The sequence below is a fragment of the Peromyscus leucopus genome, chromosome 16_21, assembly GCF_004664715.2.
Source record: "Peromyscus leucopus breed LL Stock chromosome 16_21, UCI_PerLeu_2.1, whole genome shotgun sequence".
Taxonomy (NCBI): Eukaryota; Metazoa; Chordata; class Mammalia; order Rodentia; family Cricetidae; genus Peromyscus; species Peromyscus leucopus.
In genome coordinates this window covers 22,678,631-22,705,370 of record NC_051084.1, presented here as the reverse complement: position 1 = coordinate 22,705,370, position 26,740 = coordinate 22,678,631, and the positions used below count along the sequence as shown (strand labels likewise).

At 39.9% G+C, this 26,740-nt stretch overlaps 1 protein-coding gene across 6 annotated transcripts in view; it reads left to right on the top strand.

Annotated features, from left to right (window-relative positions):
• The first annotated feature begins 3,043 nt into the window (after positions 1-3,043).
• Pcdh15 (protocadherin related 15) overlaps positions 3,044-26,740 on the top strand; it is a 1,398,279-nt gene continuing 1,374,582 nt past the window's right edge. For 4 of the 6 annotated variants that reach the window (XM_037199980.1, XM_037199985.1, XM_037199984.1 and 1 more), the window contains exon 1: positions 3,044-4,734. The gene's annotated coding sequence lies outside the window, so the exon portion shown is untranslated. The remainder of the gene's footprint in view (positions 4,735-26,740) is intronic. The other 2 variants (XM_037199987.1, XM_037199986.1) reach the window with 2 other exon arrangements.

The window sequence follows — 26,740 nt, the reverse complement described above, 5'->3', positions numbered from 1 at the left end:
TGTTCTCTTGAGATTTCATGTGTTCTGGGTAGTCTATTCCTTGTCAGATGCAAACGTGTTAGACCATTCCATAATTTGTCCCTTCATTGTGCTGTTCCTTTTGCTGTGCACAAGCTTTTAGATACATGTAATTCCATTTGTCAATTTTTACTTGTGTTTTCCATGATTCAGGCACTTTTCCAAAAATAAAAAAAACATCCTTTTCCATGTCAATGTTTCAAAGCATTTTCCCTATGCTTTTTTTTTTTTTCTGTAATTTTGTATGGTTTCAGATTTTACCCTGAAATCTTAATTTGAACTTGAGTTTATTTCTGTAACTGGGTAAGAGGGTTTGAGGTTCCTTTACCACATATATGGTGTTTTATTTTCCCTGGAGAGTGGCCTTTCCTCTAGCTGCTGGAGTAGAGTGCATATTTTCATCATTGGTAAATATGGCAGGCTATGGGTGTCTCAGTCTGCTTTCAGGTACTCCGTGCTATTCTGCTGGTAGGTATAGGCTCCCTGAGCATTTTAAAAGCAGCATTTTCATTTAATGTTATGCATAAGTTTATTCTAGACCTAAGGGAATTATTTGTCTTGTGCTTATTTTTTTTTTTTTTAGAAAAGAGCAGGTTTTAATAAATGGAAATTCAGTACTATGAACTATCATGTCAATGTAATCATTTAATTATGCAACTTTCTTATAGCCATTTTATTATCTAATTTAAATAATTTCATTTAAATGGTTATTTTATTTAATTTAAATAAGTACTTAATTAAATTGTTTAAATTATTTTTATTAATTTATGACAGAAAATTCAATGTATTAATTACCTTGAGGAAATAAAGTACATGGTTATCCATATTACAAAGCTTGTTTTTTGTAACTGTTAAGATGTGGAAAGAGGCAGGCATTTTATGTCAGATGAGGGGGTTCCATAGTAATTGTTCACCAGAGTAGCCCCGGATTATGTCCAATCTTCCTTGTGCAATGCAAATTAGATTGGCCTTGGGCCATCTGGAGGGAGGTCAAAGTCACCCAGGGAAGCCCTGCAGGTGAATCAGGCAAGATGGACCAGGTCCACACAGGCTGGCAGACACAGAGTCAGCCCTCAGGAAGAATGTGGGGCCATGAGAGTCACAAACCCCTCTGTGCCCCGCAGCCCCTCCTGCAGGCTCTGCCCTAGTGTGTTTCCAGGGCCACAGGGGAAGCTGGCGGCGGACTCCAAGCTTTCTACAGTTCCCTGTACCCCAAGAGCAAAGTGTCTTCCCCCAGTTCCAGCTGTAAGACTTGGGGAAGAGCAGAGGGCGAGTTTCAGAAACCACCACCTCCTCCCCGCCCCACCCCCACCCTCACCCCTGGGCCGACACACCAGGCAGGGACATTTGCTTCCAGACCGGACCTTTGCGCTCAGATGCCCATTGGCATCTGCGTCTGCGCACTGGTGACGCAGACAGCCACGGTGTGGGGCGTGTACAGCAGGGGCAAAAGGCCTGGGTGGGTCCAAACAGATGTGCAGAGACAGGTATCCGGGGGCTACAAGGAGCCAGGAGGGGCGACCGACCTTCGAGCTAGAACACTTCCCACTAGCAACTGAACCATTTGGAGCATACTTCCTCTGATGGAACCGATCATCAGCTCTGCTCCGCACACAGGCAGCGTCCAGGAGGGGTGTGGCGAGCGGCGGCTCTGGTGCTGCCACTTTGGGGGAGTTTCTTCTCCCTGCGACCTACAGGCTGGGAGCACCTCGTCTTCTAGAGGTTGGCATCACCAACTTCTTTCCTGTGGCCTAAAGACTGATTGGGATAAAGCAGACACGGCCCCGCCTCCTCCCTAATGATTGGGATGAAGCAGGCATTGCCCCCGCCTCCTAGTCGCTATCTAAGTGGCTCTAAGGAACAAGGCACACCACAGACTGGTGCAAGCTCAAGTTCTGCTTGAGTGATTTAGACTCCACGTCCACCCAGATCCTGGTCCAAACTGAGGCGATGGTAAACCAAGTAGCTTGTTTCACAGCCGTGGCTCAATAGGTTGCCACCCCAAGCGTCTGACATGGGGATGGAGGCAGATGAACAGAGGCCAGAATGCAGAATCCAGGGCTTCATCCTTCCTCTTGGCTGCTCCTCTCCCTTCAAGAAGGAACTTCTGTTTCAGTGAGCCAAAGAAGGAACACTGCCCTAGACTTCTCGATTCAGCTAGCCTCACATCAAACTGTTAAAATAAGTACTAAAGTTGATCTCCCGGGTTGATATCTTTTGTGTGCTGTTCCACTTGTTTAAGTTGGGATCCCCGCTGTGTGGCCCAAACTGTCCTGAGACTCACTCCTGATCCTTCTCGCCTCAGCCACCCCAGGGCTGGCATGACCTGCATGCACCAACCAAACCTGGCCTCTTTACGGGTGTCAGTATATGGATCCTAGAAAATATTTAAGGCCTTTTCCCTCCTCACCAAATCTTTTTTCCCTCCTCACCAAATCTTTCCAGGAGTGTTCCCCACCAAGAGCAAAAACACTGTGTTTCCTAAGTTCCCGGTTCCACAGTCTGAGCAGATCCCTCATGGTCAGGGCCAAAGTAGGGGGAAACTCCAGGTCCTCCAGGGGAAGACAGGAGAGGAAGTAGAGGGACCGGGGCGGTGCAGGCTAGGTAGGGAGGGAAGAAGGGGAAGAGGGTAGAGAAGGAAAGAGGACCAGAAAAGGAGGGTGGGGGTGGGTGGGTGGATGGGGTGGGCGTAAGGGTTGAGGCGGAGCTAGAGCCCCCATAGTGGCTGTTTTTCCGGAGATGGCCGCTAGAGGGAGACAAGCTGGGCAGTACAGGTGGAATAAAAAAGGAGCCGGTTGTCTGGAGGAATTTGTCGTGATGTCGCTTTAAAAGGCTTCAAGTGAATACAAAGAAGGGAGCCCACAGAGGAGAAAATCCAGTAGTGCCTGGCTTTCGCCCCTCAGGTTCCTCTAGTGTTGAGATCTGGCGTTTTTCAGCATTCTCAGCTTAATATTAGGAGTCCCGCAGGGACGCAGGAAAGGATGCAGACCTTAAGGATGGAGCTCTGACCATCTTGCCTTTTCCTAACAGACTGAGAAAACGCGGTAGAAATGGGAGTTTTTTTTTCCTATTATCTTCTTTTGCCTTCCCAGTTATATATCCAGTCTCTGCTTAATCTGACTCTGTATCTTTAAAATATCACGTCACGGTGCTTGAAAACGTAAAATCAGTGCGAAACGGACTCATTTTACACACATGTAGAGGTACTTTCATTTCTCACAGCCAACTTGGAAATTGCTACGGAAACCTTGGAATACGTCACTTAACGCGAGCTGTCCCCCTCCCCCTTTTCTTTCTTTCTTTTTAAGGAATACTACTCCCCCCTGCAAAAGCTCTTAAGTCATTAATGAGTGTCAGAAAGTAAAGGGGTCATGGGTCTGGGGCGCTGGATGCGTGTGGGACGTTTGAACACGTGGACATTTTCCACTTACTGTCCCTGGGTTGGGAAGTAGGCAGTGGGGGCTGCGGGGAACTTAGCATGTAATCTTCACAGAGATTTCAAGACCGGACAGTCTAAATCATTTTTGTAGCTAAAAGGATGTCTCGGTGGGTTTGAGCTCGGCCAAATGAATCAGTGATGACTCAAGAGCAAACCAGAAAAGTGTGCTTTCCCAGAACCAGGTGTTGAGCGCCTGGGCGACCCAGTCAGCGGGCGCGCGCGCAGAGTGGCCAGAGCCCCCTCTGCTCCACCAGCGCACCACGCGCGGTGCCGCCCTGCAGGACCCCGGGGGACTCGGACCCCGCGCGCCATCCATCCGCGCTCCCACCCCCACCTCCACCCGGAGCTCTCCGCGGCCCTGGCGGCAGACTCGGCCGAGCGAGCGAGCGCTGCAACCGGTGGGGCGGGGAGACCTGGCGCTCGCCCCGCGGGCCCGGCAGCCTCTGACGTCCTCTCGGGCCTTTAAAGGAGTGGGTCGCTGCGCAGGAGAGGCTCGACTTTGGAGCTGTCACTTTGCGGGGAGGGAGAAAGCCGCTCCGCTCCCGCAGGCAACAGCTCGGACGCCACTGTGGCCGGCCACTGCGTAGGGACTGGGTCGGATCAGCGCTGTGTCCCAGCATCCTAGGCAGCCGGAGTTGCGTTGGTCACTCTCGCCTGGCAGTGAACCTTAGGCGTCCCCGCGCCTTCCCCTGCACACGCATACCAAGGACCATGAGGTGCGCCCGCGGTCGCCGGTAGAGCACAGAGCCATCTCCCGAGCTCAGGTGCCTGGCGATTTTTCTCCCAGCCCGGAAAGGCGCCTCTGTGAATCCGCACCTGCAACTTGTTTGGTTTCCTCTCCCGCAGCGTGTGCAGCGGCAGCATCAAAGTTTTTCTGCCTTCCTCGGGAATCCGCCGTTTGGATCGATCCTTCCCGCGCGGTCTCCCCAGGCCTGCGGGTGAGCGGATCGCCGGGCGCTCGGGTGAGAGGCGCGGCACGGGCGGCGTGGTCGTGGCGAGCACAGGGAAGGAGCTGCGGCCGGGGACTCCCCGGGTGACCCTTTGGGGCGCGACAGAGCTGGGTGAGCGCAAGAAGAGGAGCTACAAGGTTCAGGGACGCCCGTACCCGCACAGTGGATGTTAATCACCTTGCTGATTGCTTCTCAATTGGGAACTAGTGGAGAGCGCAGCGCGGGGCAGGCGCGCTCTGCGGGACCTGGGCTCCGCGGCAGGGATCAGTGCAGCTGTGGCTGCGGAGGTACCGGGGGAGGAAGCCGCGGTGCTCGCCGAGCCTGAAGGTAGGCAAGGGGTTGGGATCCCTACTCTCAGGCCCAGCTCAGAATTAAAGAAAAACCCGCGTCTGTGTTTCCTGCAACCTGGTCCTCACCCTCCTCTCTCTGCGCACCCCTTCTCTTGGGAACCCAGGGGACCCAAGACTTGGCTGGGCGCGACCTCCACTGCCCACCGGAATGTCCAGGGCTAGCTCCTTCAGCGGCCCTGAGCTGCGGACCTTGAGCTTCCCAGAGAAGTTGATACCTTGAGATTTTTGGTGATGTCTAACTTGATCTGATGTAGTTTATTAAAGGATGTGTTTCCTGTGGGCAAGAATTATGGGAAATAAATGTCACTGTCATCTACAACTGCTAGCACAGCTCCGCATCCCCTTCCTTCTCCCCCAAAAGTTTCCCGGTAGCAAGTTTTCTGAACGTCCAGATGAAATCAATTGAGGCTTGAGGTTTCCATGTTGGCAGGCAGAAGGAAGATGCGGCTTTTTAGAAGGGTAGGATAAAGGACATAGTGTGTTCATATTCATTCATATTCTCTCTCTCTCTCTCTCTCTCTCTCTCTCTCTCTCTCTCTCTCACACACACACACACACACACACACACACACACACACACACACACTTCTGTAATGTGCAGAGTGCAGGCACAATGATAACCTTTGCTATTTCCAGACTTGGAAGTTTTTTTTTTTTAATTATTATTTTAGTTTAAAATATCGGACTTTTCAGTTAAGCGTGGTAAGCGGTAAGACCACTCTAGATAATTTTGTGGTAAGCACAGACTAGACACACATGGTAGAAGTTCATCAGGAGTGTGTAACTAAGCTGTACTATTGTATAGTAGCCAAAAACATGAGTGGCCCCAAATGATCAAAATGACTGCTCCATTTTGGGAAATGATATTTTTAACAGTGGTCGGTGTGTGTGTGTGTGTGGGGGGGGGGGCATTTAAAAGTCAACGTTTCCAAAATTACTCAGGCGGAGAGACTGTGAATGAAAAGATAGAGTTAACTTTCAGAAGGTGGCTTGTGGAAAGCCAGGGCTTGGTGCTTTCGGAACTACATATGGTAATCACTGAAATAAATGAACTAGTTAGTATTCCAGGCTTGCAATGCTTGGCTCCACAGAGAGACTGCTGTTACATTTCATTTCCAATCTCATTTGTGGTAATAGAATAATGTTGGATGGGTTTATCCACTTCCTCACGTGTGTGGTGTCAATTCCAAGATGCCCTGCAAGGCAGAGAGGCAGGAGGTCCAAGATGTGGCCTTTGAACCTTTCTCCTCCATCCACTGAGCTCCCTTCCCTGGATGCTCCACCCTCCCCCTCTGCCTCTCCCTGCTCCTTCTCTTCCCTGCTTCTCTACCCCCATTTGTTTTCATTTACTCCCCTGGCTTGTGGCTTCTCAGTCAGTGCCTTCTGCTCATGTGTTCTTCCTCACAAGGCAGCCCAGAGTGAGGAGTTTCCTGAGTAAGTTAATAATAACGTGGGCAGTGCATTTTGTGGAGATGTGGAGTCCCTTCCCAGATACTGAGTAGAGAAGGCAGCCTTCTGAGCTACATAAGAGGGTCAGTGTGGTCCACCGAGGAAGAAGAGTAGAATTCACAGGAAGTCATGCTAAGTCAGAAAGAAACGTGAACTATACCTAGGGCGAATTGAGCCTGTAAAGAGAAGGCAATTGAACACCAATTAGGAAAGGTGTAAGTGTGAGCCTGTATGCGCTCACACGTGTGTGCAAAGTGTGAGTGATCGTCAGCAGGAGTCAGCCTTATGTGAGATCTCTGTGAGGAGATGTATCTCAGGGCAGATCCATAACTTCAAAAAATAGTTGAACCTCCCAGGAAAACAAATTCTCCTATGCAGCCATCAGTTTACAAATGAATGATTTATTCTCAAGAATAGACTCCTCAAGTGTAATAATTTTTTTTTTTTAATGTTTATTCCCGAAGCTGAAGGACAGCTGGGCCCTAACAGAGGTTCAGAAATTTCTGGTTCACTGGTTCCGGTTTAGTCCCTTGGGTGACTCTGATGTCCTAATTCAAGAGACCTCCTGTGACCAGTACAGGCTTAGTACTTTGCTGATGGACCAGCTTTCCATGAGGGAAGGTCAGTAGGTGCGTTTCTAGGACATTCTTACCTCCTTGAATTTACTTTGTCTTCCTTCATCCACACAATGGAGTCTTCTGTCTGTCCTCTGGGGAGGTGACTGTTCTCCAGTGCTAATGTGTCATTTGTAACATGCTTCAGCTCATGATATAATTTTTAAAATATGAGTGTATTGATGAGTCTGGATACATGACAACTTGATCAAGATACCGATGATGATAACTTTATAAATGTACTAAGGAGTCTGACTAGATGACAATTTGGTCAATATATGGATGAGCATGATTATATAACACCTGGAAGTAATGATTGTGAAGTGCATCTTACTGGGGAAGAATACATTTTTTTTAAGTACTTTAAAAATTGATAGATTATTTACGTATTTTCTTAATGGTGAAAACCAGTTGATGTAACTTCTGTAACAATACATAAACCAACATTCTATGTATTAAAAATGCCAACAATCAGTTTTTTTTTTTGTCTAGGAATATGTCTTCCATTAATAACAAAGCTTCAGGAAGGCACTGTGAAAGTAAGGAGGATGTTTTAAGGGTAACTGGACACACTGACATTTCTTTGCTCTGTGTTGGTATTTTCATGAAACTCATCAGACCTTCCAGTGTCCATCCAAAGGACATTGGTGGCCTTATATCATGGCATTCTGTGTGGTGAGCATCGGCTGGGCAAGGTCAAAGTTTGTTGCTTATGTTGCCTGCTTATCCAATATTCCTTTTGTAGAATACACGTTTTGTCAGTTGTAAGCATTTGTAGATTTCTACTACAGAAGAAGTTACCTAGTAACGACACAGCAGTACATCTGGAAATAGGAACTGTGTGCGTGTGTGTGCACTCACACGACATACACAGGCACACGCAAACACATGTAGATATATATGCCACTTGACTCAATTGGCCTTTCCCAGAGTGTCACATGCTCTAAGGCTTGGTTGGCTACTATTTTAATCTATGTGCATCTAGAATTTACTTTTTGAATGTAGCTGGCATGCTCTCATGAAAGGTGGCTTCTCAGGATGACAAGCTTATAAGCTTATTTCTGAGTTTTGTGTTTGTGTTCTCTTGAACCTCCAGAGACCTCTTTAGATATGTGGTAGGTGGTGCTCTAAGAAACTCTGTGAAGGAAATCATGGGAGGAACTAGCTGAATCCTAGCAAGGCAGTCTAAGCAGAAAGGAGGACTGCTTTTTCCTAGAATTAACCTATCACAGGCGTGATGAGTGCTAAGAAGATGGGATTCACAGCAGCCAGCACTCCTCCTTTAGGAAAATTGTTTGGGTAAACAGACATAGCCCTGATCACCAACAGGGTCCCCTCCATGCAAATAATATAAAGGAGCTTGTGTTTGGGGGTATCTATAGACTCCTTCCTCCCCACCCATGGGGCGAGAGAGAATTGCCACATGGTGGCACCATTGTGATGCCTACTGTTCTGAAAAGGTCCATGCTGAAACCTCTTCAGCTGAAGTCAAGCCAATGGCAACACTGGAGTTTTCTCTCATCTAAAACTAATAAGTATTAGATAAGGCATCTCATTGTTCACTACTGGCAAGGTTTGTTTGTTTGTTTAAAGACTTCATCTCTGAGAAGATGAAATCAGGACTCTTTATCAGGTCAGTCCTTTCTTGTTGATCTAATTAAAAGATGGGATTTGTCTTCTCATACTTATGATTATACTTATATATGGGGAGGAAAGGGAGGGAGGGAGGGAGGGAGGGAGGGAGAGAGAGAGAGAGAGAGAGAGAGAGAGAGAGAGAAAGAGAGAGAGAGAATGAATATGTCGAGAATGTCACGTGTCTGAGGAGGTTAAAAGAAGGAATAGGATCCTTCTGGAGCTGGAGTTACAAATAGTTGTGAGCTGCCCAAAGTGGGTGCTGGGAACTGAACTCAGGTCCTCTGAAAGAGCAACAAGTGCTTTCAACTGCTGAGCTATCCAAAGAGGAAATTTCTGAAGATGATTTTGCATCTATGAGAAATACTCATTTCTCAATCAATGATATTACTGTGTGCAATCTCCTTTCTCGCTTAGGTTCTTAAATTAAAATGACTCCTCAAACATACTCCCCTGTGTTTACATTGAGTTCATACATGCTACCTCAAAATTATATGTATCTATTAAAACTAATAAGATATCAGATTCCTTGACAGGCTTGCTTTACACTTAAAAAATAAAAAAAAAAAGACCCACTAGGAAAAGATAAATCTTAGCATGTACCAGCTGTATTCAGGTACTTACATAGAACCATTACCAACACATCACAGACAACAAGTCACTTGCACATAAGGCCAGATGTTGAGTCTTTTAGACATTTATGGATTTCACATCCCATCCCTAGAGGACCCGAGATCATCCAAAGCCTTAAGGTTAAAACAGGAGGCAAGGACATCTGTGAAAACAGATTTGAGCAAGAAGAGTAGAACATTAATATTGATGATATCCAGACAGTAGACCGTGTGAGTGGGTTGTATGCCAATTCTTTCTTTTTATTTTCTTACAGACTGTTCGGGTTTCCAATGGGGTCAGACTAGAAAGACATCATTGTAGCAAGTCTTGAGCCCTCCATGCAGCAGGAAGTCAGGTGTCTGGGTTCAGTCCATATTTTCTTTGAGAGTTGGGAAGTTGCTTGATATTTTCCTTGAGCTTTGTTTGCCAGTTTGAAAAAAAAATATGTTTAATGTATTAGTAACTAAAAACTCGATTCCAGGTGAAAAGTGACCTTTTCCATTATAACCTGTCACTATAAAACTTAAAATATATTTATCATCTAAGAAGTACTTTTCCTTGGCCACCTCTTAGCAAAATGCCTGTGATTGGCCAACCATATAACTAAAATAATGTCATACTTTTTGTATTTTATCCTTTAATATATTTTTAATTGAAGTAGAATTTCAAAAACTTTCCTCCTCCCTTCCCCTCTCCAACACACCCACCCCCAGTTATTCTCCCTCGAACCCTTCCTATGCCCCCACTACTCTCAAGTTCATAGCTTCTTTATTTCTTTTCACTGCTATGGAATAAGGAACTTTTTTTTTTAAAGCTTCCATAGATTTATCTTTTTCTAACCTTACTTTGTGAAGCAACATCATCTGAGGCTATATCTTTACAATAAAATATATAAAATTATTCTTCTATGGACAAACTTGCTGAAAACGCATATAGTAATATTTAAAGAATGCAAACAATTTTGTCAGGCACAGAGTTTTGTGCTGCATTAAATATGGTGTATGCTTAACTCCAGGGACATGTTGCCATTGGTATTTAAAGCACTTGTGGGTTGTGACATAGTGGTCACATCTGGTGTATATTGGGGAATCAAAAGCCCATCATAAACATCACATTTACAAAATTTAAGTTATATTTGATTAAAAAGTGAGGGATTCGTGTGACCCATGAGGCCATGTGCTTAGGTAATGCATATATAATATTAAAAATAGGGAGATGATCAGGGAGACAATAGCCCCTAACCACCTTCCAAGTGAGAAAATACTGCTGAGTTAGGAGGTCTGACTTACAAAAAGAAGCCAGCTTTTTTAGGCAATTTTATAATTCAATGATGTATAAAAAGTTTCACATTGAAAACTACTGTTATGACTTTTACATTTAAATTGTAGTAAATTTGCATTTAAAACAAATATTACATGTGGTCACCAGGTTTGATACCATTCTTCTTCTAGAAACGTGTGATTTCCTGAATGATGAAGAGTCAGAGATGCGTCTTAGAAGATTTTAATCTAAAAGCAAATATTACTTTATAAGGATTTGTTTTATTTTTAATTTGGTGTTTGTATGTGTATCTTTGTGGGCTTATGTGAATGTGAGTGCAGTGCTGATGGAGGCCAGAAGAGGGCACTGTTTCCCCTGGAGCTAGTATTACAGGGAGTTAATTCTGAGCTTCTCTTGAGTATTAAGTGGGTACAGGAAACTGAACTCACGTCCTTTGTAAGAATAGTGAGCATTCTTACCTGCTGAGCCATCTTTCCAGCTCTGATATACAACATTTTTTACATTTAAACTAAAGACCTAGATCTCAAAGGTATATGTATATAAGTATCCACCACCCTGAAGCATTTTTACCTCACCACTTTCAAGGTAAGAATCACAAGTTCAGGAAAATTGATAATCTTTGTCCAACGTTTCCTTGTCAAGAAGAGAGTCACATCAAGAAGTGAGGAACCACATTTGCCTCCCATATAGCAAAGGTTCACAGTGGGATTTCAAATAATCGGCATCAAACAATTTCAAGAGTTTGGGTCAACTTTGGCAAAGTCAGCTCTCCCAGTAGGTGATGGCCTTTTGCCAGTAGGAATTTTCAGTTCTGATAATGCTTTCATATGTATTATGGTTTAAAAAAAAAAATGTTTTCCCTTGCAAGCCTAGGTTTTCAGTTTTTGGAAGCCAATTGTGTGAGTGCTGGGTGTCATGTTTCTTCACGAAAGCAGAAATCCCTGTTTTTACCATTGAAGTCACAAACAGGGTGGCTTTGAGACATCGACATGTCATGACGGCTGCACTGATGCAGGTGTTATCTCTTTCTGGAGAGGAGATGTAGATATTCAGCGTGGACAGAGTGCCCGCAGAGCCCGTAGACAGATGGTTTGCACAGGGAAACTCTTATTTTTAACGGAACTCCACACTCCACTGAACTCCTTTCTGCTTTGTAAGTTCAAAAGTTCTTTCCAGTTTATTTGTCACCACGTTAGGCATTTTTCTCTTCGTGGGCATTCATCAGATTGGGCTGCCGTAGGGCTCCGTTCTTTGTGCCGCAGCCATTAATAGATATGAGTTAAGGGTACAGGGCCGGTAGTTGGGCTTCCTGACTCCAAGGGTATTCTGAAATTTATCTCTTCGATCTCTCCTTTCTTCGCTGCCTGTGACTCGCAAGTGTTTTAAGAGTTCTGGGAAAGAATTCAAGTAGAATGTGTATGGTAATGTGTCACACAGGGTTTAACTCTTGAGTATTGTGGACAACTGTTTTCTGGGGAGATTGGGAGAAAAATATGAAACAAACACGAGTTGTTGGCAGTTGGATGTGAATAGACAAGGATTCATAGACATATGTGTACATCAGCACATATATAAATAATAATACAGATGGCATTGCTCATATGCTTCAGCAATTAGGGCTGTTTCAGGAATATTCCAGCTTCCACAGACTCACAAATAAAACACTGCAACAAGCACACCTACCTTAGACCCCAGGAGAAGGAAACAGAAAAAAAAATTCCTGGCTGCATTTTCCAAATGAACATCTACTTCAATTAAAATTGAAAGAAACACATTAGCAAATGGAGGGTGTTCATTGTTTCTGGGGCCTTGAATAGCTACAATAAGTACAATAAATAGTGAAATGAATAAAACCATCTTGGACTTCTTTGGGAAATGTATTTACTTTACATCATTATGCTTGTTGAACATTATCTGAAATGAAACCTCAGCTATTAGAAATGATTGTATTTCTTGTCATGAGGACTCTGCATTCTATTCTGATCTTATTAGAATTGTATTTACAAGAGTCACGTGTCTTCTTCCATTTGTTTTTCAGAACAAAGCAATGTCCTTCAGGCTTCTTTGTTGTTGCATTGCATTGATAAAAAGTTAGAGTAAAATTAACTTAAAAGTTTTAAGTGGAAAATAAACTCCTAGAATCAGGTTGAGTTCTAAAATCTCTTTAGGAGGGGAGAGCAATGTTTCTCTGGGGTCAGGTCTTCTGCCCTGGAACTTCTGCCTGAATGTCTTATCCAGTGCCGTGATGAACTGAAGGGTGTAATGTAATCAGACTTAAATGAGCAGCATCAGACAGTTGTTTAGGAAGAAAAGAATTAAAGGAAAGTACTGGGGAGTCGTGAGGTGATTTCACTTGAAAACGTTGTAGAACCAATAGGATTCACTGGACATGTGTGTTCTGGTTTGGGGGGATACAAAGGCCTGGACCCTTTTCCTAGCAAGGCAGCAGCTGTGCTGGGTTCTTAGTCTCTCACCATTGGCATATCTTATGACTGAATCTGCTCGCACTTGGTTTATGATCCAGCATTGTGCCTGTGTGTATGGTTTTCAATGGCAAAAACATGAGCACATTTCTACGCGTTCATGAACATAATGCATGCCATATTCATTTCCCATTGTTTGTGGTAATTGTGATGAAGAGTACAGCTTCTTGAAAGAGATGTGTTATTAATATGAGTGTGCTGTAGCGTGAGTCTCCACAGGAGGTATAGTTAGACTCTTTGACTTCAGAACTTAGAAACACATTCTATTTGTTCTACTCTACACTCAGTGAGTAATGCCAAATAATGTTAAGAAAACAAAAATGCCTTGATAAGGAGCAAAAAAACTGAAGGGACACATGTCTTAGATAAGGATCTCCATGATAAATATATATATATTCAATCCTATTTTCAAATTAATCATTTATTTCCAAGCATAGCTCTGCCTTGAAGAAGACCATGGTATCAGCTGCACTTGTCTAGATAAACATGGGCATACATTTGCACGTGAGGGGGTTTATTGTGGGCTCTGTGGAGTTATGGATTTCTTATTATTTGTAATGTGTAAACTGAAGGCCTGTGAAAGCCAGCTGTGCAACCCAGTCTAGGACAAGTCAAGACGGGCACCTCCAAGCAGAATGTTCCAAGAGCACGAGAAAGGAACTGGATGCAAACTGTAATGTAAAGGAAGAAGTATCTGATTTGTTGCATGATTTCATGGTTGTTCTCAGTATGTCCTATTGAGAAGTCTCTTGTTATATATTTACAGGTTGCTGCTAATGGGTGGAACCACAATTCTATTTTCTGTTGCTATCAGCCATCATCTGGATAAGTTTGCTTGTATTTACAAATGCAGCAAGACCGAGTTCACTATAAGGAGGTCACTATAAGAAGCTTTGTCTGCTCAGGGCTTCTTCAGGCTTGAGTCCCCATTTTAATTTAGGGTATTTTACCAACTTGTACACCACCCTTTAGCATGCTCAAGTTCACATGAAAAAATTAACCACCATATGCATGCAGAAGCCAGATATCATTATGTTGCCAATAATCTCTGTTCCCATCTCTGTTTCCTGATGCAAGCAAGCACAGTATTGAGAAAGGTCTATTCACCTCAGTCCCAAAAGTCACCAGAAGTTGAGTAACACATATCATGAGTTAGCTTCTTCCCAGATTCTTGAAGGCAATTATTTTCCTGCCCTTCAACTGACAGGTAGGTAGGATTCTTCTATAACATGCCTTACTTCTTGCTTTACATTTCCAAGTCACTCAGAATATCTATCCTTTATAATTTCAGTGCAAAACATCACATTTATGGGAAGTTGAAGCATAAAGAAAATGTTCTTGACCCTACCATTAAAAAATACCCTTGTTCATTTTAACAACCTGCAATTTTTTTCTATATTTCTATTAAGAAAATAAATGTTTTGGTCATTAACAAATATACTAGAAACATTTTGTGGCAAGCCATTATTACTCAGTGCTTTTATCAATATTAGTTTCAATTTTAATCAATTGCTTTAGACTCACTAATGTGTTTTATTGTTAATATGCATAATTCTCTTTAAAGTTGATATTTCTCAGGCTGGAGATGCTACTCCATTGATAGACTACTTGTTCAGCTGCAGGGAGCCCTGGATTTGATCCTAAACACTACATGAAGCTTGGCATGGTGGCACATGGTTATAATCCCAGCATTCTAGAGGGAGGTGGATCAGAAATTCAATAGATCAATGGCCAGCTTTAGTTACAGGAGATCTTGTGTAGCAAGTATTTTCTCTCCAGGTCCCGCCAAGCCCCAGCAGTCCAACAGCCCACTTATAAAATAAACACACAGACGCTTATATTATTTAAACTTTTTGGCCTAATGGCTCAGGCTTCTTGCTAGCTGTTCTTATATCTTAAATTAACCCATTTCTATTAGTCTATAAGTTGCCACATGGCTCATGGCTTACCGGTACCTTACATCTCACTTTTCAAGGCAGTGTCTGGCAGCATCTCACAGCGTCTCTCTTACTCAGCCTTCCTGTTCCCAGAAATCTCTTCTTTGCTTGTCCCGCCTATACTTCCTGCCTGGCTACTGGCCAATCAACATTTTATTTATACAGAGTGATATCCACAGAAATCTTGATTGAAAATAATAAAGATAGTATTTCTTTGAACACATGTGAGTCAATTTATCATTGTTATAAAACTTGGGCTTAGTGCCTTTTTTGAAAATGTGGGAAATTTAGAAGGAACAAAACAAGTTTCTGCATGCCATTGACAAACTAGGGCAGAATAATTACTCTCTCTCCCATTATGACTGTCATCAGTGACTTGGTGACATCTTGATGTGCCAAACCTATATGTTGTCAGCTTTACAGGAGTGCCAAAATGCTTCCAAAACAATCCTTAGATAAATTTTCACACCCTTTAGTTTCTCAGAAAGATTTTCTGTTGGTAGGGATTATTGCAACAATTACCTGTTTGCCATTACTAACACATCTTCTCATCATACTGTTTGTTTACATTGTGTTTTGAAAAATGAGCTTTATGTTTGAAATAGGGCAAGTTTTCATTAGCATATCTAAATTTCTGAATAGAAATTGATTTTTATTGTTTATTCATATTTTTCATGATTTGATTTCTTCAGTTCAACTTTTGATAGATGTACATTTATATTTTAAATGTTTATATCGAATTTACCAACCTTTCTTGTTCTAGTTTTTGCCTTTAAATATTTACATAAAACCACTGCCATTATACAGTCATTTGCATATTCAAACCATCTTTTTTCAGCTTTGTTTTTACCTTTGATTATAGCTGAGCTGATTATATTAAAATATTGAAAATACCTAGTGTCAATAAACTCCTCAAATAACAAATTATCTGCTGCCCACTTGTTGAATGGTTTAATATCTAATGTTAAAATTTCAGTTCCAAATTAACTTTGAGGGCTTCTGTTAAATGGAAAGTTATTTCATGGCACTTTGAAAAGCATAACTTGCCATTTCTGTAGGACAGTGTGAACATTTTAATCATGTGGCTTTACAGTGAATACTGTTGTCTTTCTATCTGGATAACCTTAGATTTACAGTAATGTATTAGAATGATCATTTTACTACTTGTTACGTCAACTTAGAGGAAAATCAATGTAATCACCCTCAAGATAGCTCTTGGAAATAAGTAAAAACCCTGTGGTATGTGTGAGATCTATATGTTGAAGTTGACTATGCACAAACTATACACATTTTTAAACTTTTAACATCAGTATGAAAATATTATTTCAAGGTTATTGAAATTGGGATCCCTGTAATACTGTTGTTAAACTGTATTGAGTTTTTATGAGGAAATTTCCTTTAGAGGAAAGAGTATTTTGAGCTATTTTACTATAGGTCACTTTTGTTATAGGAGTACTGAGAAGATGAAACTGCCTAATGAAAGCAGTTCTGTGTCCTGCTTTACTGCTGATGCATTAAAAATAGCTGAAGGAATTCCTTCCCAGTCCAGTATCTCACTACCACATAGTACCCCTACCAACCCAATAGACCTTTTTATGTTTCCCTATGAAGCATAAAGAACAGCTATAAAATTAATGAATGTGTTTTAATCCTGTACAATCTCAAAATATAATGGATCCCAATGTTTCCCAGTTTCTATTTTACAGAGAACTATAGGAAAATCAGAATCACTATTTTTGGTAATTCCATCAGAGAGAGGCTGTGATCTATAATTTCTGACTACTAAATTATACACACTTGATATTTTAAGATTTCAACAACAACAAAGACTTTAAATTACTCTATAAACTTTTTCCTTCCTTCTTATTGGAAGAGGGAATGTAGCATGTTTTGTTGGATGCCATTCTGATCAAGGAAGGACTGGATTGAAGGTGGAATTAAAGTTTGAATTAACATTTGTCCTATGTAAATGAATGTCTTCTCTGCTGTAATGAGCTGTATAGATAATACTTTGTAGGTGAAGTTGGGGGAGAATAATAATAGGATCTTCTGAGTGAGAATTTTAGAGACCTATTCAAGGTTCCTGGTTTGTAAAGCACTTACAGGTTGGAAAGGAGAAGAAATAGGGGTCCTTGTCACCAATATCCCAGGTCTGATTCCTGTACATAATTTCTTGGTTTTTCCAAATCACTTAAGTATAAACCAAGAGGACCTTTAAATAGGACTTTTATTCTCGTATATTTTGTGTGTGTGTGTGTGTGTGTGTGTGTGTGTGTGTGTACTTGCATGCGCAGGTGCACTCACATAGAACATAAGACAACTTGTTCCACAATAGGGTTATAGCGACTGAACTCAGACCTTCAGGTGTGTTGGCAGGTGAGTTAATCTTTGAAGTTCTAATGGAGAGTTTTAGTACAGAACAAAGTTGACTACCTCAAAGTGAGTAATCAACCTTCATACTTTAAGATGAGGCTCACATTCTAAAGAATACAAAGAATATGTTTTTCAGTTATCAACCTTCATACTGTAAGATGAGGCTTACATTCTAAAGAATACAAACAATGTATTTTCCAGTTATGCTGTTATTTTTCCCATTGTTTCTCTGTGGTCCACAGTCTTTGTCTTTAGGAGCCATTTATCCTGTTCCTCAATTCCATCTTTTTTCCTTATGTAGAGTCCGATGTAGATGATATGAAATTCTTACTCTAATACCAATGTTGTTTGAGTCTAAAAATATACATTTTAGCATTCAGAAATACCTTCCCTTTGTAACTGACATGAAGTACATAGGAATAAGGTCACTCATTTTCTCTAAAATTCCATGTTGAGTTTAAGTAGAATGGGAAACAACCTAGAGTTCCATTTAGACAATGCAGTGATAGGTTTCTAGCAAGCTGTTTAATGTGCAGGTTGTTGTCACCCATAAACACTCAGTTGACTAGGACATTTGGTGGCATACAGGCATCACTTTGTTGCATAAGTGACTCTTAAGATGTTATCTTCAAGATATATGTCTCATCCAACCATTCAAGAGGTGACACGGGATTCTAAACAGCACACTGTAAGCTCATAAGCAAATACAACTGAGGGTTCTTAGACCCTCATTTAAATACATTGGGATTGAACTAGCCCTCCGTATTTAATCAAAGTGTCTATAGTGGAAGTGATGGGAACTTACATTTCCCATTTCCTGAAAGGAAATAGTGTTTCCCAGTTTTATCCCAGTCTCTAATCAAGCTAGGAAGTTAGAGAAGAAAACCAGCTAGTGAAAGCCATGAGAAGCCATTGTAATTCCTGAATGATGGCATAGACTTGAGGGTCTTCTCTGTATCATAGAGAAAGCTGGAAGACTTGGTTCAATTATGAAAGCTCCTTTATATATAAGCTTGGCTTTTTAAATAACCTTGAACTGCTTTTTCACTTCCTAGAACTTCCTGATAGTGAGCTCCCTGCTACATTTAGAGCTATAACTTTCCTTCATGTAGAATCAGATGTGCCATTGTCAGGAAGAATGTTCAAAATTAGGAATGCATTTCTTGATGTCTGTAGAGATTGCTGGTATGAAATGCATAGCATTTGGAGAACATGCTCTGTTTTGCTTGTTATTTAATGGTGTTTTTAGTGTCTTTGCTCTTCAATGTCAGTTAAATCATTTATGAAATAAAGTAAGTCTATTCTACTGTTCTAGTTAACATTTGATGTGTGTCCAATGCTTATTTTCTAAATCTAACCTTATAGAACAGTATTTATCTTCAGATCATGTCTACACAGAAAACATTATGGAGAATAATAAGCAAAATATAGAATGTTAATTTATTTTGTAAATTATTATTTTCAATGTATGCTTGGGCATATGCATGCTGCAAAAGAATGGGAATTTAGTTACCCTTTTTGAATTTTGTTGTGTATTAACCTGCATATGTCATAATGAACAATGCAGATCTAACTTAAATATCACAAACTATATTTCAGAAAATACCTATTATCTCACCCTGATTGCCGAGAAGATATACATGGATACTTTTTTCCTAAGATATATTGAGACCTAGGGAAACTGTCACACCCAAATTTCTTGGACTTGCATCAGGTCTTTGGCTCATTCTTTGCTATAAAAACATAAACTAGCATCAAATCAGGAACCTCTCATATATGGGTAGACTTAGTTCCAAAATCTGAAGTGAAGGAACTCTGGCATTATTTTTTTTAGGATTGTTCAGTTCCTTCATCTTCCTCTCTCTGCACAGTGATGTAACTAACAAACCCTGAGGCTGTTACAATAGCAGATATCCTACCCACAACCACTCAGTGGAAGTGTGAGATCATTTTTTACCAGAAGTTAAGTTTAAAACTTTTGTTGTCTGTCTTTACCACCCCATTCTTAGGTACCTGTTGACTATGTAATAGGACTTAAGGAGGACTTGGCTCCCATCTATCCCATGGGCACTCTAAAGTCTGTTGTTTGGCTTTATAATTGATAGATATCTTGATTGAGGTTATTTATTTCCTATAATAATTGCACTTGTAAAATAATTTTAAAAAGATTTGAAGTGTAATCTCAGGCTTTTTATTATCCAAAGACTCTCCTGAAGATGGTTCCAGGTAGCTGTAATCCACTGAACATGTGTTCTGGGACCTGAACTGTCTGGTCTTCAGGGAAGTGCTCCTAATTGCTGTGCTATCTCCCAGGCCCAATTTTAAGTTTTTGACTAGTACCAGACAATTGTACATATTTATGTGATGTGATGTGATTTTCAAATACAACCCAACACTGATACAGACTAGAGTCACTCATCACTTGAAGTTTCCCTAAAAAATACACAATAGACCATTGTAAGTTTAGTCACCACGCCATGCTGTGGGTCACTAGACCTCATCTCTTCCAGCTCTACACAGTGGCTTCCCACCCTGATTATGTCTATTGGTCCCTGTTCTTGTTGTTTTAAACACCAACACACAAGCTTTAGGGCCAGGGATGAGCAGGCAATTCTCTTAGAAGTATCTTAGAAGAAGGCCTTAGGTACTTAATAAACTTCTAAATTTCAAAACAGTTGCTTTAGTTTTTTTTTTTTTAATAAGGCATTCTGTAGATATAATGATGTAACATTTAAAGCTTTAAATTTAGGGCCTTTAAGTCCCATAAATGTTTTAGTACAGAACCAGCTTCAAAAGAAACTGGGCCCCATCCATGCTGAAATATTGGCTGGCTTGATCTTGTACAGGCAAAGATAGCTGCTGTGGGTTCATGAGTGCAGTGGCGATTTCATGTCCAGAAGACAATGATTCACACCATTCTTGTTCTACTTTCTGCCCTTGAAGAGGATGCATTACCAGGGTGGTCTGGCATGAGTTGAATGGAAGACTGAGGAGGGGATATGATCAAAACGCATTGTATTTTCTGTGAAATTCTTAAAGAATAAAGAGAATGCAAAATTAAACAGGATTGCAATTACTAGATGTATGGACATTTTGTGAAATCAAGCTCACCGATGACTAAGGGTTTAGTTCAGTAGTACACAGTACCCTCAGCACGCACGATGCTATAGGTTTAAGACTCAGTTCTCAAGTAAGAGGGAAAAAGAAAGAAAAACATTTCTTAATAACAGGTATGTTCCCCCGTTCCCTTATTATATGATCTTGACTGATGTTTGGCTGAAGTTCCAAAGAATTAGGAAGGTACCCCAGCATGAAAAATTATATATGTAGAATTATCATGTTTAACACATTTCGGTGAAATTTAATGACTCAAAAATCAATAACCCACGGATGATATATATTACAGCTCCGTTGCCAGGACTGAGATCGCGAGACAGCCGGTTCTCACCAGTTCTGGAAATCACTCACATGTCTCCGCACTGCTAAGTTGCTCCAAAGATATTTCTTGTCACATAAGCACTGCAGTGAGGTTCTATGCATCCATGGGAAGTATGAACTGAAAACGTCCGAAGCCATATCAAAGGTCAAATGCTTCTGTAGGTCAGCTTTGAGAATGAAACATTTTGAAAAATTGTCAACCATTGTTAACATGTTTTGACAGACAATTCATTTAGAATTCACCTAAAATTTGACTAAAATTGTTTATAATTTTCACTTTGATAACACTGAAAATATCAAATGTGCCTGTCAATGCAAGCTGCCTGCATTATCCACGCCAGCAGTGACCAAACTTTCCACCATAGTCAACTCCATCAGCTTTCCTCCATGGCTATACAGTGATATTTTACTTTTTAATTTTGTGTTTTCTGTTCCTATTTTGAAGTTGGACTTGAATGAAAGTAATTAATTGATCTTTAATGATAACCCACCAAATGTTTCCCAATTACAAAACAATTTATCCCTTTATCCGCATGAGGAAAATCTTCACATGTAAGTCTGTGAAGTTGCTCGGCCTATCAAGAACTGGTATTTCAGTTCTAGACTGTCCTTGAGGTGGAGAACACTCTAAGTAGACTTTGTCACGCTCACTTGTATTTATATTGTACAGGCTAAGGCAAGTAGTGTTGAGGCTGGGGGAGAGATGGTTTCATATTCATAACTCCTTCCAGGTATTTTCAGGCTAGGATTGAAGCAACCTAAAATTGCTTATATTGGCCTCATATCTGGCTTCTAATCTGCATGTGTCTCTTTCAGCAAATACAAAATATGCACAAATATCTCCTAAACAGTGTAACAATGGTATGGAGTTGCATTCTACAGGCTCAAGCCCAGAAAGTTCCATACTATGAGTCAAATCTTGAAGGTCCTACAGCAGAGTCACTGGATAATTAGTTGGAACTCTTAGATACTAGTTTTCGATACTTTGGTGGAATGTCTCCAGGGGACTTTTTACTTTCAAGGCCCTCTTAGAAATTGTCTCCTGTGATGGTTGATAAGCGATCAGACAATTCTTCTGTTTCCTTGAGAAAGCTAAAACAGAGATTTGTCTTAGAAGCATTAGCCATCCTCTGCCTCTTACTTTCAAATTTAAGTAATAAATTCCCTTGATTTCTTAAAGCCGGGGTCAGAGGAAGAAATGTCTTCCTCTATAAACACACTCTTTATCAGACACAGAGGAAAGAAAACATAGCCTATCTTTATCTCCTCTGTTACATGACTTTTCATTTTTATTTTAAAATTGAAGTTGCAGATTTCTCTCTTGATACATAAATCATGCATGACGAGTTGGAACAGAATAGACAACAGAAAATTGTGAAAAGTATCTACCATGGCAGAAAATGAAAACTGCATATTTAAAAGTTAAAACTATTATCACTTTTGTTTCTTTAAAAATAAAAAACTCACTGAAATTCATTTTCATAAAGAAACCTTTCTTTAAAATGGACCTCTATTTCCTTATGGATATTTTAAATATAGATATTTGGGTCACTGAGTGTTTTAAAGTATACATTTCATTTCTTAATTTTCCATAATTAGAAATTATAAAGTTGGACATTTTATTGATTTCCATTACTGTCTTCTAATGAACGGGTGAAATAAATGTTCCTGTGTTTAAATCAAAGCACACATCCAAGATTTTTTTTAAAGCATATATTTCCAGTAGTAGTAAATGATTCTTTTCAATACACTTTAAAAGGTGCCTTTTAAAAAAATTGGAACAAATTCATATATGTCTAATTTTATAAATTGTATCAGCTATATTTCATATTCTAAATCTATACAAGAAATGCAAATATAACTAGATTAAAGCAGCCGATAAAGGAACTAACAGTTTAACACGGTTTAAAGGGGTATTATTTTTAATTCTATGATAATTTTCTATCATGTCAATAGATCAAGGATCTCTAAAAAGGATATATAGAAAAAAAGTGTTTAAAATTCCCAGATCAAAGACTTGCAGTCTGATCAGATGTGGCAATCTGAGAAACGATGGTTGAGGCGCCTCTTCAGGAAACTTAATAGGACACCATGGGTATTTGGGGCCAGTGTTTTCTATGGCCACAGCTGTTACTTTTAGAAGACTTAACAAACGAGAATCCATCTATTCACATTGGTAGAACACAGTCTATGACTATATGATCTCATCTGAACATGTGTCAATGTTTGCATATAGATGCAGCACTCTATAGTATAGACACTACATTCTACATACTAAATATTAGTCTCATTTCTATTGCCCATCCCAATCAATATATGAACTGAGTCCATACACAAATAAGATAATTTTTGGTGTATATTTTGTTACCACTTACAGTTGTATAATAGTCATCACATGCATGTGTTGTGGGCAACTTTCACTGAAGGGAGACAAAGCACTTGGTCCCATTTAATTACTATCAATGCACACATTTATTTAAGAGAGTAGAAAATATGTTTAGTTCAGGTCCCCAGCCTGCTGTATCCATGTATCTTCAACCCCTTCCCTCATTAACTCAGGACATTTTCAGGAGAAATTTTTCAGAAAAATGAAGGAAAATTTGCAAAATTGGGTATTTTTTTAAAAAAATTCTTGTATCTTATTTTGATTGGTTAATTTTAATTATCAACCCTGTGATGTCTTCACTACTCAAAAAAAGTGAGTGGTGATTTGCCTACCACACTTTTAAGAATTTTAAGTATATACATAGAATGTCAGACAAGCAAATCTCTAAGGAGAGTTATCGCCTGTGTTTTAAATGGGAAAGTAAATGTTACTATTTAGCTACTGTACAAATGGAAGCAATTTCACCTCATTGTGAGGCTCTTCTTTATTACTTGATGCCTTTATTACTAACAATTTTTCGTAGTGTCATTAGCCTAAAATTCTGTACTCCCTTTTAGCACATATTGTTTTTATCTTAGGAATGCCCCAATTTTCACTAGTTTTACAGAAATATGTACAATGTGTAAGAAGTAAAATGTAGAGGGGGTTGCCTGATGCCAGGAGTCTTGTTTCATTCCCCTCTTTTACCCTCTAAATGGTCTCTTGAAGTATACTATCGTGATGACTCCTGTTTTAATGAGATTCAAGCTGAAATTAGACAAAATTGCTATTGTCCTACCCAAAATACATGTCTTGCAGGCCTTCTACAATTATGCACACTTTCTTCTATGTATGGGCTATTTAATTTTTTTTTTAAAAAATGTCTTGTTTTTATTCCAGCTGTCATCCACTGACTATATTGGTAGGCAATCTATAATATACGATGACCATGAACCCACAGGGGTTTCTATGCTAGAAATACTTATGGCTTTAGTCCAACCCAGAAAAGTGAGAGTGTGGGCTGCCCGCAGCATCCACTATAGAAGACTCACCTCATTATGGTCTTTGCCATGAATAGCTAGTAGGCAGTAAAACAATAAACACATTTTTCCTTTGCAATTGGGGTTCTGGAGGCCCAAGAGGAGGGCAGACCAGGTAGCAATACTTTCTACAGAAGGATTGAGTGTCTTCAACACCACTCAAACCATTGAATTAGGTCAGTTGCACAGTTCCACCCCACTCATGTAATACACATACCTGGCCACAGGCTGGGGACTCAGCTCATTAGAACTAACATAGGTCTTTAGGCTCATTTCTTTCCTCACCCTCTACTACTCCTCTTTCTGTTTCTTCCATTCCCCTTTCATTCACGTTCTTTTCCCCTTTGTTGAGGGTGATTCAAACCACACAGGCTGAGCATCCACATCTGTGCATTCAGCGTGAACCGGGCCTCAGGGAATTTCAGATCTGACAGATGGACTCCTTAGCAATATGTTCTTGAAAACAGAAAATAAGATAGGTCTTCAAATTCTATAATCTACTTCTTAAAGTGAATGTTTATTAAGTGATCACATTAGAACAAACTTTATTGTCAAAGAACATTTTTGTGATGTGATAAACATCTTTTCCACCATTCTATGAGATGTGGATGGAATGGTGTCTCAGTGACCAGCATCATGTCTGAAGGACAAGACTCACAGAATACCATGGATGCTGACAGCAGAGGGAAGTTGGACACAAAGTCAGTGATGGCCTTTAGAGCAAGCAAGGACATCCCAAAGCTACATCCTAAGATAAGATCCTAAGTTCGGTGGTTTGAACATTTTGTATAGCTGAAAGGGCATAGGTGTGAAGAGAGTCTCTGTTAAATCTGCCTTTGAAGTAGAATACGATATCATAACAGGAGCATTTGCTTGAAAATTTATGTAGTCTTCATCACTACTATAGGAACACATCATATTGAAAATTATAATTATAGAATGTTTATGTCCAATGTATTTGTCTCTTGCTTCAAAATAAATATATAATTTATAAAATACCCTTCAAATTAGTATGTTTTTTCCCTCTTAACATTATAACACCAAGTTGCATTCTTCCTATCTTTAAGATAATACCCAGAAACCTCAGAAATAAGTTTAATTTATAAACTACCAAAACACAAACCCTGCTAAAATTTTACTCTGGACGCTGTATTTTTAATTCTAATTTTCTTTGTCAAAACCAATGCCAGTATTATCAGTCTATGTGACTTTAACATCCTAAATTCAATAAGAATGTAAATTCATGGATAGGTACATGTTTGTTGAAACAACAAAATGTAGGAAGAACACACAACTATTGATATGAAAATTTAAAACAAAGTACACCATTCTAGAAGAGCAGCAACACATTTACCATACGATGCAACATTAGTGATGGTTGTTTATAAATGAAGCCAACCATATGTTTAATCAACTGGAAACACATTTTATGATATTGGAACTTGGCTACTTAAATGAAAGGGTAATGAAGTTAGTTATAGACTTAGGGGGACATTTTGCCACTTTTTTCTACTTAAGAAGATTAGTAATATTAACATTTAATCCTGCTTTAGATTTTCAAAGGGCTGAGCCTATTAATGATTAAAATTTCTTTGGCACGTCTACAATTATCATTTTCAATTTTACAAATGAAGGAATTTTTCAGAAAAAGAATTAAGAAGTTGGAAAATGATTTGGAATCTATGGAGTTTCACTAAATTCAGTGTGGAATAATATTTGCATTCTGGGATTTTCATTCTGTTAAATGAGGTCTCAGAAGACCATCTTGGCGCTTAGGAGTTGCTTACTCCTAAGGGAGTAACAGAAGCTTTTGGTTTGAAGGATATCAGTTAGAGTTGGATACAGAGAAGAGCTTGGGGATGGTGATTTTTATTAGTCCTAGAAAAGAAAGCTAGATTGTTAGGATTACTTTAATCAAAATCTAAAGTCAAGCTTGAGATTATATTAGTTAAATGAGAGTTTCAACACCAACCGAGCTATGGACAAATTACACAGTATCTGCAGTTATTTTGAAACAACAAATATCTGGTAATCCATATCCATCAGAGGAGTTTATGATAACGTCTCATGAATTTTTGTGCAGACTGAATGAAATAATGACTTTAGCATAAGATTTGGAATATGAGCAACTATGAAAATCTGTTTTGATGATGATGGTGAAGGCAATAATAATGTTGCTGATTACTATGGAAATGATGGTGATGATGATTATGCTGAGGATGACTGGATGATGCTGATGATGTTGAAGTTGACAGTGATAGCAATGATGTTGTAGTGATGATTGTGATGATGATGTTGGGATGGTGGCGGGTGATGTTAAGGATGATATTGGGGATGCTGGTGATAGTGGTGTTAGGGATTTTGTGGTTGAGGGTAACGGTGGTGATAATGACGAAGATGATGGTCATGGGGAGGGACAATGATAATAACTGATGATGGTGGTGATTAAGATGATGATAATTATGTAATAGTGATAATTCTGCCAGATGATTTAATGATGGTGATGATAGTGGTGAGGATGATTACTGGATAGACTCAGCTAAATTCAAGCATGTAAAGGTGACTGTAAATATTGTTTTCCTTTTAGATGGACACCTAGTAATATCTTCTACATAAAAGATTCCACATGCTCAAATAGACAGTTAAGATTAGTAACATACTTGCAGAACAGTAGTTAAAGTTCAAGCTGTTTTTTTTTTTTAAAACCATTATTCATAAAGAAGGAAAGTATGGAGGTAGGAGTTTGGTATTCAGTGAAA